This window comes from Microtus ochrogaster, linkage group LG3 (assembly GCF_000317375.1).
Source record: "Microtus ochrogaster isolate Prairie Vole_2 linkage group LG3, MicOch1.0, whole genome shotgun sequence".
NCBI classification, from domain to species: domain Eukaryota; kingdom Metazoa; phylum Chordata; class Mammalia; order Rodentia; family Cricetidae; genus Microtus; species Microtus ochrogaster.
Window position 1 is genome coordinate 27,288,786 of NC_022029.1, and position 7,897 is coordinate 27,296,682.

The following is a 7,897-nucleotide window of genomic DNA, read 5'->3' on the forward strand; positions in this document are numbered from 1 at the left end:
GCGGTGATTAAATGAACACAGTGTCCGTGTAATTATTTCGGGTAGAGCTAGCCATGTGGGCGGCCGGGTGCCGGGACGCAGCCTGCCGCTCGTATTTCTACATCCCAAGTGCTGGTATTAAAGGCGTGTGCCACCACCACCTGGCGAATTTTTCATTTTTATGTGGCTTATTTTTCTTTACTCTTTTAATCTATGACTATCTGTACTGTGTCTCTTTAAAGACTTTACCCTTTACTCTTTCTTCTTTCTCCCAAGCCTATGTACATATATCCAACACTGACCCATTTAGAGGTCTTTTATGTCTGAATCTGTCCTATTGTGAATCTCATTCTTTACTGTCCAGGAGCACTTCTTAAAATGCTACGTGCTTCTTAAAAACTTAAGTTGCGCCATTAGTAAAGGTAGTACAGTACTACCTGTTTTCCTTCCCAGTCTAAAACTTAAGCTATGCTATTATTATGATAAATACAGTAGTTCCTGCTCGCTCTGCACAGTCCAGCATGGCAGAGCCGTTTGTGCCTCTGAGCCACATGCACGGCCCTACTTCCAGGCATACAGGGAGTCCACTTGCCATCAAGCAAGCAGCATGCTGCACACAAACTAAGCTTAAATGCTCAGTAACTGGACCTCCTGCCTGAAAGAGTCAAAGTTCCCACCAGCAGTGGCCCAGAAAGCCAGCATTTTAAAATAGCACTGCTTTTTTTTTCTGCTGCTGCTGCTGAGTCAGGAAAATCTCTCCTAAAGGAACTGTAGCATGCTGCCAGCAAACAGGAAAATGCTGTGTTAAACTCTGGGTGTGTGTGTGTGTGTGTGTGTGTGTGTGTGTGTGTGTGTTTAAAATTAAGGTCTCAGATTTTAAGTGCGTTTCGTCCATCACATTGGCACCAGTTGTTGCAAAGGGTGAGGGCCTGCTTGTTTGTCCCAGCCATCCAGCTATATAATAATCACACAGAAATCCCAAAATAATCCCAAAATAATCACACAGAAACTGTATTCATTAAATCACTGCTTGGCTCATTAGCTCTAACTTCTTATTAGCTAACTGTTACATATTTTAATTTAACACATTTCTATTAATCTGTATATTGCCACATGGCAGTAGCTTACCGGCAAATATTCTAACCGGCTTCTGTCTCAGGTGAAGGATCCATGGTGTCTCTCTCCTACTCTGCCTTTCTTCCTCCCAGCATTCAGTTCTTTCTTCTCCGCCTACCTAAGTTCTGCCCTATCAACTAGGCCAAGGCAGTTTCTTTATTCATTTACCAATGAAAGCAACACAAAAACACCGCCTACCTAAGTTCTGCCCTATCAACTAGGCCAAGGCAGTTTCTTTATTCATTAACTAATGAAAGCAACACACAAACAGAAAGAACTCTTATACCACTTAGCAGTTAAGAGCCCTGGGTGTTGTTACAGTGGGCACAGGTTCCATTCCCAGAAGTCATGATATCTTATCTCTTTAACTCCAGTTCCAAGGTATCTGCTACCCTATTCTGGCCTTTGCAGGTATGTTACAGATGCCTGGAGGCAAACGCCCATATATATTAAATAAGATAAAACACCCATATACATTAAATAAGATAAAACTTAAAACACAGAATTCTCTACAGTGATGTCACAGCCCTGAGACAGACAGCAGGCAGGGATAGGTAAAATGAACTTCTGGTTCTACATGGAAGCAACTATGGCCTTTCTTTGAGGCAGCATGCTCGAAAAAACAAAAAAAACCAAAAAAAAAAAAAAAAAAAAAAAAAGTCTTATTCTCAGGTTAAAATGGCAGGACTTTCTGGGGCAATGAAAAAAAACTCTCAATCCCTTTTTCCTTTAGGGTATGTTGCATTATATATGTGATAAATGTTTCTATTTAGACTCATTGTCATCCATAACTTTTTAAAAGTTGTTTAGGACAGAGGTAAGTTCAGCTAATCTAACTCTGTTGCTGTATATGCCATGTAATTGTCTTGGTGTATAGTGGGAAGAGGCTTGCCATCTGATCTGTGGCCAACTCCTCTAACCTACTCAATCTTGTTGACCATTTTGAGTTTACTTTGTTTTAAATATCTTATTACTGTTTAAGTACAGGGACAGATGTTTCAAGAATGTTTCATAGCCTCATAAAGAGACCTCTGGCTTCTTTATATGTGTCATGACCTCGACCTAAGTAGAAAAGCTATCTCCCTAAAAGTGGGAGGTGTAGTATGTTCAGGACTTTCCTGGGGAAGCTTAGAAGCAGTACTCCTGGGAAAAGGCATACATGGTTCATAAGAAGTTTTCCATCAATCCCTATTCCCCAAATCATACAAATATTAAAATTCACCCAAATATGTAACAGGTGGAGATAAAAACGAAAGGTGGCCCTGTGGCCATCATGTGGCTCAGTTTTGCAGAATCTTTGTCACACAGCTGTGCTGGCTTTATTACTTTTTCCATTCTCATCAGATATGGCTGTGCCAGGCAATAGTTAAATCATAGACTGAATCTTAAGGTTGAACTGGCGGCTGAGCAATCTGTTTCCCAGAAACACAAGTCTACCAATCTCCAGTGTAATCTCGAAGCAGTTTTCTCAGCACAGAAGGCAGGGCTATATACTACCTTCACTTTCACGGTGCAAATCTGTTGTCTACAAATCTCATCATGTCGTGTCCAGCTTTACGTTGCTCCCATCTGCCTCCAATAACAGTCTCCAGTATACACCATAGACTGTGATCTGTAATTCTGTTTAAACATTAATGTATAGAATCTGGAATTATTGACATTTTTTTTGGTCTGTATTTACAACTGTAGGTCTGTGATTTGTGATCTTTGTAATGTCTGCTTTGTTCTGGTGTCATGGCACTATGGGGACTCATAGTATGAATTAATAATTCTTCTCTTACAGTGTCCTGGAAAGGGCTTGGTCAAAACTGCCTTGGGTGATTATCCACAACTATTTTAGTTTTGTAAAAAATGGTTCTTTTTTTTAAAACTTATATATGTGTGCATCTGTGCATGGGATGTGCACATGCATGCAGTTGTCAGCCGAATCTAGAAGGAGTTATTAGGGCCCCTAAAACTGTAGTTACAGCTGGCTATGAGCCACCTGATGTGGTTGCTAGGAGCCATATTCAAGTTCTCCGGAAGAGCAGCAAGCTCTCATAACCAATGAGCCATTTCTTCAGCTCCTAATTTTTTTTAGTATATATATTCTTATATTCTTTGGCTTCTTATGAGTTTTTGTTGTTCCTTGTTTTGTTTGTTTGTTGAGGCAAAACAAACAAAAACAAAAAAGCAACCTCTTCACTTCTCCTTCTTTCCCTCCTCTCCAACTGATGTGAGATTCCCCTCTGTATGCTGTGATTACCATTGGTTAATAAAGAAACTGCCTTGGCCTGTTGATAGGGTGGAGTAAAACTAGGCGAAGAAAGCTATACTGAATGCTGGAACAAAGAAGGCAGAGTCAGGAGAAGCCATGTAGCCCCGCCAGAAGCTGTTGCTGGTCAGAATCTTGCCAGTAAGCCACAGCCATGTGGCAATACACAGATTAATGGAGATGGGCTAGTTTAGGATATGAGAGTTAGCCAAAAATACACTTAAGCTGCTGGCCAAACAGTATTGCAGATAATATGGTTTCTGTGTGTTTATTTTGGGGCTGAGCAGCCAGGAACAAACAAGCAGCCCCCTGCTACATCCAGCACTTCTTCATTTGTCCTGTTGGCATTGGGATGTGTGTGTGTCATATACTATACCCTTTTGTCTTACCAGTTTTAGGAAATGTTCATTACAATGAGACACTGGTCTGGTTCAAGGCCTTTGGTATCCAATACACCATCATCACTACATCCTCACCAAAACTCCTCTTGGATATCCCATAGCTACCCTAAGTCTTGGAGATCCTGCAGATATTGTTCCACAGGACCAGTCCCTTCATGAGCTCCAGCAGGTCCTAAATGGTAGATGTTTGGGTGGTCCAACTGAAGGCCCTGCTGTTGGCCCGGGTGGTAGCTGAGTCCTGGCCACTAGGGCTACCTACCTCAGGCAAAGGGGCAGAGTCAGCTCCCCTAGACCCATGACCTCAGGGTAGGTACACCCTTGCTTGTGGTGAAGGATGGGGCAATCTCTCCCAAGTGCAGGGGCCAGCTCTGAGATGGACTTTGTTTTTAAGATTTATTTATTTATTATGTATATAGTGTTCTGCCTTCATGTATGCCTGTAGGTGAAAAGAGGGCATCAGATCTCATTATGGATGGTTGTGAGCCACCATGTGGTTGTTGGGAATTGAATTCAGGACCTCTGGAAGAACAGCCAATGCTCTTAACCACTGAGCTATCTTTTCAGAGAGATTGTTTTAAAGAGTGCTTGAGAGGATCAGCAAGCAATGTGCTTGTTATGAAAATATGAAGATCAAAGTTCATATTTCCAGCACCTGTGTAAAAAAAAAAGCACTATGGTTTGCATCTGTAATCCCAGCACTGAGGAGGTAGAAACAGGCAGATCTCTGGGTCTTACTGACCAGCTAACCAAAAATTGCTGAGCTCCACATTCACTGAGAAACGCTGTCTCCAAAAAAACAAAATAGAGGCTGGGCATGGTGCATGCCTTTAATTTTAGCACTCAGGGGGTGGAGGCGGACACATCTCTGAGGCTAGCCTGATCTACATTTAAGTACCAGGATAGCCAGGGCTTATATCGAGATACCAAATCCTAAAATAACAAAACCAATAGGAGTTATTGGGGAATACACTGTATGTGAAACACAGATCTTTATGGGTATGCATACATGTAGGCCTGTGTACCCAAATGCAGGTGTGTGCACACAGGCACACACACAGACAGAGCCCTTGTAAAGAGGAAGCCATTTATGCACATATTTGACCTTAGCTACAGAAGTCAAAGGAATTAGCCCAGAGATAGTTGTAGATGTGTAAAACAGGCAGGTAAATAACCAGGCAATGGACACATGGCTGGTGATAGCCACATGTTCTGAAGGTCAACAGGTCAATGAAGCAACAGGGAAGGGAGAAACAGGAGTTCTGTCACTTGTGATAATTCTCATGGCCTTGGGGTGCTTTTCAGGAAGGAATTGTGTGTAGTATGTAGACTTGGTAGAGTCATGGTGTGATTTCTGTATATAGATAAAATCTTTTAAGGTCAGGCTTTGGGGAAATTTCTTTTCTAACATTTCATGGATAAAGAGTTTATGAATTCAATGTTTTCTTTTGGTGAGAACTCAGATTGATTCTGGGCAAGATCATTGCCACTGGTAAATACTGAGGTGCTGAAGGAGGGAGCATTTCCATTGTGGAGTCAGGCAGTGGCATGGTGAGCTTCCAGAGTTAAATCCTTCTAAGTTCTTGCCTGAGCACCAGTCAGTCCAGCTGCCAAGGTAGGAATGTGTCTAACTTTCTGAGAGACATTTCCTTGTCCTTATATTCTGGAATGAAGGAAACAATTTGTGAACTAGTTAAAGGTTTGGTTTGTCTATCTTAATTGTTTTGTAGAATGTACCTTTGTAAAATAGAATTAGGTTCATCATGTATGGATTGATTATATTTCCTTGTCGGTCTGTTTTGCATATATCCTTGAGTAGATTGAACAATCAGGCATGTGACAGCCATAATCCTGACGTTAGCCGCCTCACTCAGACATCTTAAACATCATATCAGGTTCTTAGCTGGCCTGGCCTGACTTAGCTCACACATACACTCTCTGAAATCAGATGCTCCCATAGGACACAATCTAGAATTCATTGAGCAAACTCCTGAGCCTGTTTCCAGGGGGTAGAATCAGTAATTACCCACTAAGCATAGAAAGCCAGGAGCAAGTTCTATGCAAAGTACAATTCCATCAACCCCCAATCTGTGGGTACAACCTGTTATTTATTGTGCCCTACTCAGCTCAAAAGGGGTTGTTTCTCCTTTCACCCAGAGGTCAAGGGGACAAGTCCTGGTTCAGTAGCCTACCAGATTCACTGGAAAAAGCTGTACAAACTCTCCACCCACGTGGCTATGGGAAGTCTTTTAAACCTTTATCCTCTTGATGCTGCCATTTTCAGGACCTGAAGTATTCCAAACTCTAGGTGACATGACCCCTGTCTTCACTGTGACCTTCACGGTCCACAGAGACCATATTGAGGAATGCAGGACAACTGTTAAAGCCAGAGTGATGGTGTCAGCTCTGTCTATAGTAAGGGTATGCTGCCCTAGGCGTCTGTGGCAGAACCTGGCCTTTTCCTATCTGCTGTGTGTTCTCCTATCTGCTGCAGGTCCTGCAACCTGAGTTTGCTGCTGCTGCTGCTGCTGCTGCTGCTGCTGCTGCTGCTGCTGCTGCTGCTGTGCTCTTGGCTTCTCATTTCTGGTAGTTTATGCAGGCCAGTAATTGGTACCCTACTGTCCTGTTTGCAGAATGACTTGCTCTCCAGACTAGAGACCTCTATGCACACACAATTCTCGCCTACTGTCCTTTGTTCCCAGAATGTGCAGTGATCCAGCAGTTTCAAAGGGAGACTTCCAGTTCCCATGGATGGTTCTTATAGGGCGGAACTGTGCAATCTGAGTGTTTGTCCATCCTTTCTCCTGAAAGCAGATCAAATTGCTCTGTGGGTTTGGGTTTGGTTTGGTTTTAATTGTGTGGCAAATAGTCACTTGTACGCTTTCTTATTTGCTCTTCTGTATCAATTTGTTTCTGGCTCGAAGTTTCTAGTTCTAGGTAAGGAGAGCTATCTTCTTATGGCCTTCAGGGAAGCATAGTCCTAAGGTGGCACTGCTATCACAAAGCCAAAGAACAAGAGAGACCTACTCAGTCTGGCTTTTAAAACATATCTACTGGAGACAGCAAAAGCTCATTAATCCATGAGTCAAATGAACACAGTATTCCATTCATGAGGGCTGAGCCCTAATCTTCTCCTGAAAGTCATACCTGATCCTCCTACCTCTTAAAATCTCCTGGCAGAGGTTACAATCCCACCTGAATTTTACAGGAGTTAAACTACATTCAGGCGATTTGACAGCAAAGTCCTCAAGTTTGAGATGGCTTCTCATACAAGCATCTCTTTTCCCTTCATAATCTCTGGTATTATCCACCACTTGTCCACAAGCACGCGTGGACAAGTGGTTTAGTTGTCCTTTACTCCTTCGGTGATTTAGTTGTCATTTTTCTACAAATCAGTAAATATCTTTTTTTAAATGTAACCTGCCCAGTATTTATTGAGCTCACCAGACACAGTCCAGTATCTCTTTGGAGGATGGACCTTGAGCACGTTAAGGAGCAAGATGGGGTCGGTGCACAGTTTATGTATATCATCGCACTTAGAACGAATCCGATGTCTGTTGTGCCCCTTGACTTATCACTTTGGAAAGCACACACAAGTCAGATTTTCGGAATACTTTGAAAAATAAAATATAGTATGTCCAAAGAGGCTTCACATGGGGTGTATAGAGAGAGGTAATCTGATTTATATTCCATGAATTATTTTTGTTTTTTTGTTTCAAAGCAGCATCTCACTCTGTAGCCCAGGTTGGCCAGGCACTCAGGAGGTGGCACAGGTTGCCCTCAAACCCTGATCATCTTTGCTCAATTGTGTCTATGCTAAGCTACAGACAGATACCATACACCTTGTTCCATTTGAGATCCGATAGGGAATACAGTATACATCCTTTCTTCTCTTATTCCAGTATGAGTTCAAATGAAATTCTAGGCCCTAGCCTTGATTATGAGGTAGAAAGATGAAAAATGAGTCTTCCCTGATGAATGCAAGGGAATGTATTTTCATAAGATTGGTAGACATTACCAAGACTGTTGAATTAACCAAGATTTTCCAAAACATCATTTCTTCTGAGGTGAAGCACTATGACACTGAGTAACTTAATTTAATTTTCTTGACACCAAATTCTCAGTGGAAACATGCAGAAATCCTAAAAGA